The sequence below is a fragment of the Coregonus clupeaformis genome, unplaced genomic scaffold (assembly GCF_020615455.1).
Source record: "Coregonus clupeaformis isolate EN_2021a unplaced genomic scaffold, ASM2061545v1 scaf0928, whole genome shotgun sequence".
Taxonomy (NCBI): Eukaryota; Metazoa; Chordata; class Actinopteri; order Salmoniformes; family Salmonidae; genus Coregonus; species Coregonus clupeaformis.
In genome coordinates, this window is record NW_025534382.1 from 89,616 (window position 1) to 103,298 (window position 13,683).

The window sequence follows — 13,683 nt, forward strand, 5'->3', positions numbered from 1 at the left end:
CTGTCTATAACTACCTTAACAAACAGTGACCTATTATTATTATTGACAGTTAACATGGAGAAGAGATGTCACAACCAGATGTTCATCTGATTGCATTAAATAGCCTGACTGTTTCAATATGTCTGTTAGTACATTTTTATTTCTAAGAGATCATGAGTAAATGAGAACAATGGACATTCTAGAATTAGTTGTCACTGTGGTAACCACAACCAACATGCTGCATCTCTGTTTAGGGGTCAGTGGTCTAAAATGAGTCTCTCTGGGGAGAGAGAGGAGGGGGTCCCTGCCTCTAAAATGAGTCTCTCTGGGGAGAGAGAGGAGGGGGTCCCTGCCTCTAAAATGAGTCTCTCTGGGGGACATGACACCAAAGCTAAGAGGTGAGATTACAATTTTGTTTAAGAATTCGTACGTTTATTTCCGAAACGCTATATCCACAATTGTTTTTCAGCAGAAATGATTGCCTTAGGTCCCTTCAATATTACTGGGTACCTTCAATATTACTGTTCTCAGATTTTTTATTAATGGATTTGAGATGTGTATAAAAATAAAAGTTTTTTTGGCTAAATGCTATATATCCTTTGTTTAGCTGGAATGTAATGTTCGTATCCTGTATATTTGACTGTGATACGTGGTTGTCTCACCTAGATATCTTAAGATGAATGCACTTACAGATACCATATCTTAATTTGACCCAGTTTCTCACAGCAGGAAAATAATCCTGCAGCAATAGGAAATGTAAATTATTATGTGGAATTATAATTCATGATTTTTTTTTGTAGTGGTCGGTAAATTTTTCATTAGGGCAAATCAAGTTTGACATTTTTAAGTGGAAATTACAAACTCTAGAAGCCTTTTTAAAGCTTGAATACACTACAATATGGCAACTGTATTGTAAGTCACTCTGGGCCCGGTTTCCCGATAGCGATGGAATTTATTATTACTGTGTAAAACCTAGCAGTACTACTTATTTCTCTGAGAGTGAGGCAGATATATTATTACTGTGTAAAACCTAGCAGTACTACTTATTTCTCTGAGAGTGAGGTAGATATATATTATTACTGTGTAAAACCTAGCAGTACTCCTTATTTCTCTGAGAGTGAGCCAGATATATTATTACTGTGTAAAACCTAGCAGTACTACTTATTTCTCTGAGAGTGAGCCAGATATATATTATTACTGTGTAAAACCTAGCAGTACTACTTATTTCTCTGTGACTGAGGCAGATATATAGCATTTTGCAAAAAAACATGATTATTTGTCTCTCTGAAATGAAACTATCAAGTGATAGATTTTAAACAAATACATGTCTGTCATTGAACAACCCCATACCATGATTAGATAGTGAAAAAACACACCAATCTCTTTCATCATTTCTTCAAAAAATAAAAGCTAATTTACGAACATTTCTGAAAATGGATATATAGCGTTTTGAAATGAAACTCTTCTTATGTTTCCCCATCTGAGCTCAGAGTAAATGAGAGATGTAATGTTTGTCTCTGTTGTGTTGAAGCCCAATCAAGCAGGAGAGACCAGCCTCCCCTGTACCCAGCTGTGTGTCCATGAAGAGTGACCTGTCTATGAATCTTCCTATAGAGTTCAGAGAGGGAGACTTTTCTACTGAACAAAGGTAAGAAGAACTCATGGGTCATGGTCAGTGAGTTAAACAACACTGTCTCTAGTCATTTCTCCTCTCCCGTTTTCCCATTTATTTTTGTTGTTTTCATAATCCATAGGCTAATCCTTTTTTCCATTTTCATAGTCCTGAAACAATATTAAACAAACACATCATTCCCTGTTTGTGTGTGTGTGTGTGTGTGTGTAGGTGTGTGTGTGTGTGTGTCTGTGTGTGTGTGTGTGTGAGTGTGTGTCTGTGTGTGTGTGTGTGTCAGTGAGTGTGTGTGCACTCCCTGGATGAGGAGATGTAATCTCTATCCTGATTGCCTAGTCACTTTTACCCCTACCTACAGTTGAAGTCAGAAGTTTACATACACTTAGGTTGGAGTCATTAAACTCGTTTTTCAACCACTCCACAAATTTCTCGTTAACAAACTATAGTTTTGGCAAGTCAGTTATGACATCTACTTTGTGCATGACACAAGTAATTTTTCCAACAATTGTTTACAGACAGATTATTTAACTTATAATTCACTGTATCACAATTCCAGTGGGTCAGAAGTTTACATACACTAAGTTTACTGTGCCTTTGAACAGCTTGGAAAATTCCAGAAAATGATATCTTTGCTTTAGAAGCTTCTGATAGGCTAATTGACATCATTTGAGTCAATTGGAGGTGTCCCTGTGGATGTATTTCAAGGCCTACCTTCAAACTCTGTGCCTCTTTGCTTGACATCATGGGAAAATAAAAAGAAATCAGCCAAGACCTCAGACATAAAATTGTAGACCTCCACAAGTCTGGTTCATCCTTGGGAGCAATTTCCAAACACCTAAAGGTACCACGTTCATCTGTACAAACAATAGTACGCAAGTATAAACACAATGGGACCACGCAGCCGTCATACCGCTCAGGAAGGAGACGCGTTCTTGTCACGCCCTGACTCAGGGGACTCGTATATGTTGAGTGAGGGTGTGTAGTTTCTATGTTGTGTATTTCTATGTTGTATTTCTAGATCGTGTAGATCTATGTTGGCCGGTGTGGTTCCCAATTAGAGGCAGCTGTAGCTCGTTGTCTCTGATTGGGGACCATACTTAGGCAGCCTATTGGCACTAGTGGGTTGTGGGATCTTGTTCCGTGTTAAGGTATGTTGTGTTGTGCTGCCTTGGACTTCACGTATCGTTTGTTTATTGTTTTGTCGTTGTGTTTATTCGTTAATAAACATGTATGCATATCACGCTGCGCCTTGGTTCTACCAGTCTTTGAACGAGCGTGACAGTTCTGTCTCCTAGAGATGAACGTACTTTGGTGCGAAAAGTGCAAATCAATCCCAGAACAACAGCAAAGGACCTTGTGAATATGCTGGAGGAAACAGGTACAAAAGTATCTATATTCACAGTAATAACTAGTCCTATATCGACATAACCTGAAAGGCCGCTCATCAAGGAAGAAGCCATTGCTCCAAAACCGCCATAAAAAAGCCAGACTACGGTTTGCAACTGCACATGGGGACAAAGATCGTACTTTTGGGGGAAATGTCCTCTGGTCTGATCAAACAAAAATAGAACCGTTTGGCCATAATGACCATCGTTATGTTTGGAGGAAAAAGGGGGGTGGATTGCAAGCCGAAGAACACCATCCCAACCGTGAAGCACGGGGGTGGCAGCATCATGCTGTGGGGGTGCTTTGCTGCAGGAGGGACTGGTGCACTTCACAAAATAGATGGCATCATAAGGAAGGAAAGTTACGTGGATATATTGAAGCAACATCTCAATGCTACCAAATACTAATTGAGTGTATGTAAACTTCTGACCCACTGGGAATGTGATGAAAGAAATAAAAGCTGAAATAAATCATTCTCTCTACTATTATTCTGACATTTCACATTCTTAAAATAAAGTGGTGATCCTAACTGACCTAAGACAGGCATTTGTGAAAAACTGAGTTTAAATGTATTTGGCTAAGGTGTATGTAAACTTCCAACTTCAACTGTATGTAGGATCTTAATTTGAGCCAGTTTGCTACAGCAGGAAAATATTCCTGCAGCAACAGGAAATGTGGATCATAATTTATGTACATTTTGTAAGGTTGATATATTCTTCATAGAAAAAATCTATTCTGAAACTTTAGAAGCCGTTTTAAACCTCAAATACATTTCCTGCATTGCATGGAAGTTATTCTGCAGTGGGGGGTGATCAAATTAAGATCCTTTACTCAGAATTTTACTTGGTGATATGGTGCTGCTAGTGATAGACAACATTTAGAGACAGAATACAGACAGAGGAGTTTACACAAAGTTTACGTACAACATTATACACACATAGCTAGAGTGAGCATTGAGCTATAAGAGAATGAGCAGTGGATATACAAATTTATACAACAGGTGGGTCTAATCCTGAATGCTGATTGGTTAAAACCGCATTCCAGCCGATGTCTATTCCACAAATTACCACCGGCTAAATCTATGACATTAAATGCCTATGTACTCTGTTCCATCTGACTGTGCAATCCACTATCTCATCAGCCCAGCCAGGCAATTTATACATTTGATCGCCACGATAAAAAAGTATCTAGACATTATCTCACATTTCTTTTAGACTAACATTTAGTTTGCATTTACATTTGCAACATTGTTTCAATATTCAAATTTGATCTCCAGCTGTCGCATAGTAATGAACGTGTCAGGAGTCGGGATGAGACAGACTGGCAGGCAGCTTTTCTCAGCCTGTCGAAATCATGAATACAAAGAAATATCAATAGAAAACAGGTCAAACTAAACGAAGTGCAGCTAGTTTGCAGTTTTGTCATTTCACTTCACCATTTTGGACTATTTTGTGTATGTCCATTACATGTAATCCAAATAAAAATTAATTTAAATTACAGGTTGTAATGCAACAAAATAGGAAACATGCCAAGGGGGATGAATACTTTTGCACGGCACTGTATTTGCAGAGTTTGCTTAACAAAACCCGTGCCAATATATCTTACAAACACCTGCTTCTCAGGCATTATCACTTAAATAGAGTACAGTGGGTTTACATTTACATAAATATATCTAAGAGAGATGAACAGAGTGCTAATGCAGTATAGTGCAGTTATTTAGTGTACAGTTCAGAGATGGCTTGATGTGGTGTGCAGCATAGAGTGTATAGTCCTTTAGTCTCTATGGGCCAGATGGTAGTGTACAGTTCAGAGATGGCTTGATGTGGTGAGCAGCGTAGAGTGTATAGTCATTTAGTCTCTATGGGCCAGATGGCCAGTTGGTGAGGGCTACAGCATGGGGAAAGAAACTGTTCAGATGGGGGTCTATAACATCCAATTACATTGGTTTACAGCAGCTGACAGTTGCAACATCATTGCTAATAATGCAAACTGCCTTAGTTTAGATAAAGACAAGCTCTGTACAGATGTAGGATCTTAATTTAATCAGCCTGTTGTAGGATAACTAAAACTTGTTGTGTATGTAGGCTATAGCTGAGGTATAGACCTCCATCTGCATATCACTAACAAACCGCTGTTATATATTATAACCTAGCCTACTTGACATAATATAAAATCTCTTACTTGTTGCAAAATAACTTTCTGAATGGATCAATGATTTCCCCTCAGATCAATCATGCCCGTTTTAGCCCTTCTGTCTACATTCTCCGATTGAAAGACAGGGATGTAGCTCAGTTGGTAGAATATGGCGTTTGCAACGCCAGGGTTGTGGGTTCGATTCCCATGGAGGGTATAATTTTTTTTAAAATAATGTATGCACTTCCTAACTGTAAGTCGCTCTGGATAAGAGCGTCTGCTAAATGACTAAACTGTTTTAATGAATAAAAATAAGTGTGAGACATGGCCTTGTGTTGCTGCACTGTCTATAACTACCTTAACAAACAGTGACTTATTATTATTATTGACAGTTAACATGGAGAAGAGATGTCACAACCATTTGAGATGTGTATAAAAATCAATGTTTTTTTTGTCTAAATGCTATATATCCATTCTTTAGCTGGAATGGGATGTTCGTATCCTGTATATTTGACTGTGATATGTGGTTGTCTCACCTAGATATCTTAAGATGAATGCACTTACAGATGCCATATCTTAATTTGACCCAGTTTCTCACAGCAGGAATAGGAAATGTAAATTATTATGTGCATTGTAATTCATGAAAATGTTTTGTAGTGGTCGGTACATTTTTCATTAGGGCAAATCAAGTTTGACATTTTTTAAGTGGAAATTACAAACTCTAGAAGCCTTTTAAAGCTTGAATACACTACAATACAGCAACTGTATTGTAAGTCACTCTGGGCCCGGTTTCCCGATAGCGATGGAATTTAGGCTTACCAGTGTTTTAAGATGCATCTTTCCTACAACGGCTGATGATGTAACATGTATATAAAGTATAAAGTGACGCGGGAGGGCAAAAAAGCATCTAACGATGCACTTGGCTGTTCTACAAGTGGTCTGAGGCAGGTGTTAGAATATGAGCGTTTTCAAGTGCAACGTTAATAACGATGGTTTTGGGAAACAGCTCAGAGATTTAACAATGCTCCTACGAAGGTTCTAATGATGAACTTAGCCTTAAGATGCTTTTGGGATACCAGGCCCTGGACAAAAACATCTGCTAAATTCATAGGTAAATGTTTTACATACAGATCTCATATTACTGGGTTTATTTAAAAAAAATATATATATATATATATATATTGATGTTACAAATGTATCATGTGTACAGTTCTTTATAAAAAAATGTAGTTATTTGTACATTTGACTGTGTAAAACCTAGCAGTACTACTTATTTCTCTGAGAGTGCGGCAGATGTACGTTCAAGAATTAGTTGTCACTGTGTTAGCTGTGACAACTAATTGTCACAGCTAACACAGCGGCAGGTAGCTTAGTGGGTAAGAGTGTTGTGCCAGAAACCGAAAGGTCGCAGGTTCTAATCCCCGAGCCGACTACGTGAAAAATCTGTCGATGTGCCCTTAAGCAAGGCACTTAACCCTAATTGCTCCTGTAAGTCGCTCTGGATAAGAGCCTCTGCTAAATGACTAAAATGTGTTCACCACAACCAACTGTTTAGGGGTTAGTGGTCTAAAATTAGTCTGTCTGGGGAGAGAGAGGAGGGGGGCCCTGCCAACATGCTGTAGCTCTGTTTAGGGGTTAGTGGTCTAAAATGAGTCTGTCTGGGGAGAGAGAGGAGGGGGTCCCTGCCTCTAAAATGAGTCTCTCTGGGGAGAGAGAGGAGGGGGGCCCTGCCTCTAAAATGAGTCTGTCTGGGGAGAGAGAGGAGGGGGGCCCTGCCTCTAAAATGAGTCTCTCTGGGGAGAGAGAGGAGGGGGGCCCTGCCTCTAAAATGAGTCTGTCTGGGGAGAGAGAGGAGGGGGGCCCTGCCAACATGCTGTATCTCTGTTTAGGGGTTAGTGGTCTAAAATTAGTCTGTCTGGGGAGAGAGAGGAGGGGGGCCCTGCCTCTAAAATGAGTCTCTCTGGGGAGAGAGAGGAGGAGGGGGCCCTGCCTCTAAAATGAGTCTCTCTGGGGAGAGAGAGGAGGGGGGCCCTGCCTCTAAAATGAGTCTGTCTGGGGAGAGAGAGGAGGGGGGCCCTGCCAACATGCTGTATCTCTGTTTAGGGGTTAGTGGTCTAAAATGAGTCTGTCTGGGGAGAGAGAGGAGGGGGGCCCTGCCTCTAAAATGAGTCTCTCTGGGGAGAGAGAGGAGGGGGGCCCTGCCTCTAAAATGAGTCTCTCTGGGGAGAGAGAGGAGGGGGGCCCTGCCTCTAAAATGAGTCTGTCTGGGGAGAGAGAGGAGGGGGGCCCTGCCTCTAAAATGAGTCTCTCTGGGGAGAGAGAGGAGGGGGGCCCTGCCAACATGCTGTATCTCTGTTTAGGGGTTAGTGGTCTAAAATGAGTCTGTCTGGGGAGAGAGAGGAGGGGGGCCCTGCCTCTAAAATGAGTCTGTCTGGGGAGAGAGAGGAGGGGGGCCCTGCCAACATGCTGTATCTCTGTTTAGGGGTTAGTGGTCTAAAATGAGTCTGTCTGGGGAGAGAGAGGAGGGGGCCCTGCCAACATGCTGTATCTCTGTTTAGGGGGTTAGTGGTCTAAACTGAGTCTGTCTGGGGAGAGAGAGGAGGGGGGCCCTGCCAACATGCTGTATCTCTGTTTAGGGGTTAGTGGTCTAAAATGAGTCTGTCTGGGGAGAGAGCTGGGGGGCCCTGCCAACATGCTGTATCTCTGTTTAGGGGTTAGTGGTCTAAACTGAGTCTGTCTGGGGAGAGAGAGGAGGGGGGCCCTGCCAACATGCTGTATCTCTGTTTAGGGGTTAGTGGTCTAAACTGAGTCTGTCTGGGGAGAGAGAGGAGGGGGGCCCTGCCAACATGCTGTATCTCTGTTTAGGGGTTAGTGGTCTAAAATGAGTCTGTCTGGGGAGAGAGAGGACCAATTTTCTACGCTTTTTGGATACGTGCCCAGATCTCAAAATATTGTTTTAAAAAACGAATAATTTTTGTTTGACATAATAAAAAAAGAATATTACTAATGTACCCGACTTTAAAGACTGGGTTTAGTTTATTGTGTTGCTCTGCTCATGTCCGCGTTCTGAAACTGTCCGCGTCCACGCACGGTTTGGCGCCAAGCATATTGTCCAGTTACGCGCAGAGTGGTCTGGAATAACGACGGAGTTCGTTACAGTGTTGAGACACCGAAGTTTATTGTTCAATTTGCTTTTTGCGTAATGGTCAGTGACAGTATGAGTGTAGCCAGATCCTTTTCACTCGCTATTCTTGTTTAATTGTGTGGTTCACCGTATTCGTCATCATCCTCGAGGCACAGACAAACGACCTGCTAGCTAGCCAAGCTAGTCGGTACAGCTAGCTAAGCTAGCTACTCTTTACCAGCAGCATCCTAGTTATCCTAGCTACCACTACATCATCACCGGCTGCCTGCATTTCTTGTGGACCGATGGAGCTCCCGGGTTGTTTCTTCCTCTCTCGTTGACGGATGCTGGCCTACGCTCCCTCTGTCCCGTTCTCCTCTCTTCACTAGATGGACGGTAACTTTAGTGTTTAACCCCTTTGTGTCCAAGGACTGACATTTTGAATATTATTTTCGGGGCGCCTCAAGTGACAACGTTTATTTCTGATAAAATTAGTTCATTGCATCCGCCATGGTGCCCAGTTTAATAATATTACCTTCTTTCCCTGGTTATGAAGTAATCGCTAAAAAACAGGCCTTATGTTCTGGAAATTTTTCACCCTACCAGCTCCTATTAGTTCTATTGAGCTCTGTGACACCGACTCGCCTTCAGAACGTTCTATTCCCAGCCCATTGTTCTGTGTCACAATGCCAGCTTCACTATCGTTATCAATGAGACCTGCCTGCGTTAACCCTGTAGGTTTACCTCAGATAACTTACTATTGACAAGGTTTCGGCTACTTGGTGAGCGCGTACACTGTTCATCTGAGTACATGTTGTGGTCACCAATAGTGTGGTTAAACACAGTTTAAGAGGCGATGGCTGGCGGAAAGCCATCAAACATTAAACATTTTCTGGTCATGGTTAACCATATTTGTTTTAAGAAAAAAGTGTACAATCTAAACAAAATGCATGTCCCTGTCCTCTTTTTCAAGATGTGGCCGATTTAAAGAGCCAGAAGACATTTTTTTAATTAAGAAATAACATTTTCTTTGAGGACTTGTTGTTTCTAAAAGGCTGCTGGGTAATTTGATATGCATCGAAATCTTCGTTCGTAGGCATCAAATTGAGCGAATGCTGCGCAGGTTCACTGAGTTGCAAACCAAATGGGTATAATGGGGTGATTGTTGTCTAATCGGGTGGTCTAGCTAATGGATTTGTAGATCTGACGCAGTTGCTACCTCAGATTATGAGCCTAGCAAGTGTCATTAATGAATTATATAGTACACACATTCGGCCACAAGGAGGAGCAAGAGTGCCATAAACCCATACTGTTTTTTGCCATATAAACCATAAACCTAACAATCAATCAAATGTATTTATAAACAGGGGTGCACATAACCTTACCAGCAGATTGTGTCTGGTACTCACCCCATATGTATTGTGGTCTTAAGAAGTGCAGTCTTCCTCAGTGCCGCCACCACTGTCCTCTTCAGTGTTGCCCCCACTATCCTCTGCTTCAGCTTCCTGCATGGTAGATGATGAAGATGCTGCAGATGCACCTCCCTGTCCTTGGTTGAGGCTCCGATTGGTCAACAGCAGGCTTTGGGTCAAATATATAATATAATATAATATGCCATTCAGCAGACGCTTTTATCCAAAGCGACTTACAGTCATGCGTGCATACATTTTTGTGTATAGGTGGTCCCTGGGATCGAACCCACAACCTTGGCGTTACAAGCGCCGTGCTCTACCAGCTGAGCTACAGAGGACCACATCTCTGTAGCTCTGTGGTCTGCTTTGACAGGTGAATGTGCATCAGGGCTGAGAGACAAGCATGTGACAGACGAGATCTGTACTTGGTTTTTATTATGTTGAGATGTGAGAATCCCCTCTCACAAGCTGCACTGCTTAAAGGCAGTGTAAGAGACAGCTTAACCACCTTGTTGATGTTGGAGTAAGCATCTGGGTTACTTGTATTTACTATTTGGACCAAGTCATACACAGAAGAGGCTCCCAGGCGTTTTCCTGCCTGCTTTAAGCGCATCCATTCTGTCACAGTGGTATCTTTGTCAAGTTGCAAGGTGGCCTCATATTTCTTGAGAATGCTGCAAACTGTTGTGTTTCCAAAACTGTGGAGGTCTTGCATTTCCTGAGGCCATGTTGAAGGATCAAATACTAAGAAATGATCACATGACTTGAGGGAGTCATATCTGATTTCAAACTCTTCAATTAACCCCCTGAGTAAGTGTGTCTTGTCTCTGTCAGCATCAGCATTGGAAACAGTGTGTGCCCTGTGGCTTTCACCATCAAGCAGAAGTGTGAACTGTCCAATGGCCACCATGAGTTCATCCTTACATTCTCCAATGGTCAGCTTTTCCTTCTGAAACCTAATGGATGTGGTCTTCAAAATGTTGCAAATGTCAAGCATGTTTGACAGAAAGCACTGAAAACGCTCTGTGCAGAAATGCTGCAAGTCACTGTTATCGCTCATAACCAGTTGCATTTTAATGGCTGGCAATAGTCTTGATATTTTTAAGTGTTTCATAACTCCATGCAGACCATCTGATATTATGAAACTTACCCAGTTTCACAAAGGAGATCCCATTTTCTTCACATAGCTTATTCAGTGCAGCAGTTTTTTTGCTCCACCTTTTTTTGTAAATAAAACTGCAGCAGCTTGACCACAGAGCTATTAAATGTCTCACAGTAAGGAACGTTGCGATCAGCTGATTTCGCGCAATTCTCCAGTGTGTGTGCGGTGCACAGAATGTGCACAAGGGAGTCTCCAACCGCAGCAAGTTGCCGGAGTTTTGGCACAACGCCGTTGTAGATACCTACGTTAGCAGCAGCCCCATCTGTGCACACAGCGACCAACTTTGTTGTCCAGTCATCCAAGCCTGTGTCCTGGAAAAGTCTCACAAGTCCGTCTGTTATGGCCTGCGCCGTTCGGTCAGCACCCAATTCAATCAGTCCAATAAAGTCTGAAGTATATTCTCCGTTGCTGGACACAGACACAATGTAAACGATTTCCTGCTAAGTTTTTGTGATGTCCTCAGATCCATCAAAAAGCAGCCCCCAAAATTCATCAGACTGCAAGTTGGCTCGTAACTCCCCGCTGATGGTGTGAGCGATGCTCTGCATGATCCGTGTGCCCACTTCACGTGAATGATATGCTGCACCTCCAACATTTACTCCTAGCCGCTTCAGTAAAGGAACATCCTCAGAATAGGAAGACATGGGACGTGCGTGTTTAGCTTTATGGAAGGCGAGGAGAAAAATATGAAACAGAGCTTGCCGCTGTTCTTCATTCAGCTTGTCTCGCCATCTGGCAAGTGGGCGACTGGACATTTATTCTCGGCTATTCTCGGCTAACCCCCTGAGTAAGACACACTTACTCAGGGGGTTAATTAGCAACGGCTTGTGCCATATTCGTGTGCTCCTTGCTCTTTTCATGTTTGTCAAATTAAGGATGGTTGAAATTCTTTGAGCCTTTATAAAATGCACCTGTTTTGTCTGCTAGATGTGAATTTGAGCGGCAAATCTTGCACCACATTTCAGTGCGCTCATCGTTAGCTTCAAGCCACTGCACATCTTGGAGCCGCTTTTCCGAAAAAAGTATTTTCTTCGGCTCTGGCTCCAGTTGGCGTTTCTTTGTAGGTGGCGAAACGCCAAAGAAGCTGCTTAATGTCTGATGCTTTTTGGACATCCCTGACAGTAGATGACAAGCAACATGTCATGTGTAAGGTTAGATGAGAAGATCTGTCAAGTACGCAAAGGCGCGTAGTAACACAAGTGGCATTACGCATTCCTGATTTTTGTCGCGCTTGCGTACCTGCGTACCAGTTATGTGCACCCCTGTTTATAAAGCCCCTTTTACACCAGCAGATGTCACAAAGTGCTATACAGAAACTCTTACCCTACTTATAACCTATTTTAGCCGTAACCCCTAATTCTAGGGTAAGGTAGCCTAGAACAGTTTTAGAAACTATTTTAGTAATAATATGATCTTAGTAAATACAATTATAGTATTAAATAGCGTTTTGATTATTATTATTATTTTTTATTATATGTATAATTGCAAGACAGAACACTTGATAAATAAGACACATTTGTTTTATTTTTCAAATGTGGTTTGAATTGGGTGACCTAGCAACCTCTGTGTGAAAGTCCAGAAATTGGCGTGGGGCAGGTTTGAGACTGATCTAATACACTTCATTTCTCAGCTGCCTCACCAACGTCTGTACGTGAATTAATAACTTTTAATTGCTAAATATTTCCTATAGATGGCAGCATAAGACAACGAAGCATCAGTTATAGGCTACAAGCAGCAATATGATTGACATAAAATATTATGCAACCAAATACTATATGTCCCATGATTTTCTAAAATGGTCACTCATTACTTTAGTTAGCTATATATCTCGTATTAGGCCTGTGATGCTTTTGGAATAGCAATTAAATAGTGCCTATAGCAGGTGTTGAACCCCGGGTAAATAATCACTAGTCAGATGCGCTAAGCTCAACCCTAGTTTACATGCATTATAGAAAATAATCTTAATATCTGATATTGGGAGTAAATAACCTCGGAATAGAAAAGACAAGAATGCATCTTCCAGCCCGCCAATAAATTACATCAAATCAAATCAAATGTTATTTGTCACATACACGTGTTTAGCAGATGTTATAGCGGGTGTAGCGAAATGCTTGTGCTTCTAGCTCCGACAGTGCAGTAATATCTAACAAGTAATATCTAACAATTTCACAACATATACACACAAAATTAGTAAGGAATGGAATTTAAGAATATATACATATATGGATAAGCAATGACAGAGCGGCATGGACTAAGATACAGTAGTATATTATAGAATACAGTATATACATATGAGATGAGTAGTGCAAGATATGTAAACATTATTAAAGTGACTAGTGTTCCATTTCTTAAAGTGGCCAGTGATTTCAATAGGCAGCAGCAGCCTCTAATGTGCTAGTGATGGCTATTTATCAGTCTGATGGCCTTGAGATAGAAGCTGTTTTTCAGTCTCTCGGTCCCAGCTTTGATGCACCTGTACTGACCTCACCTTCTGGATGATAGTGGGGTGAACAGGCAGTGGCTCGGGTGGTTGATGTCCTTGATGATATTTTTGGCCTTCCTTTGACATCGGGTGCTGTATGTGTCTTGGAGGGCGGCTAGTTTTCCCCCGATAATGCAACCCTCACGGTTAGCAAATGTACCTCAACATGCCCCTCGCTTGGCTAGAAGGCAGAGTGCTCGCTGCTGGTTGATGAATCTGACAATGAATGTACTAGGAAAATAAGTTTTTCTCGACCAGAGGTGACTAAATTAATGTTCAGGCTTATTTATAATCGTTATAGTAATGAAGTATAATTTCAAAACATGAGCATAAAACAGCTAATAATAAACATGAATCATCATTATATTATTTCAC

General features: G+C 41.6%; 1 pseudogene; it reads left to right on the forward strand.

Moving 5' to 3' along the window:
* The first annotated feature begins 363 nt into the window (after window positions 1-363).
* Window positions 364-13,683, forward strand: part of LOC123485997 — a 39,703-nt pseudogene continuing 26,383 nt past the window's right edge.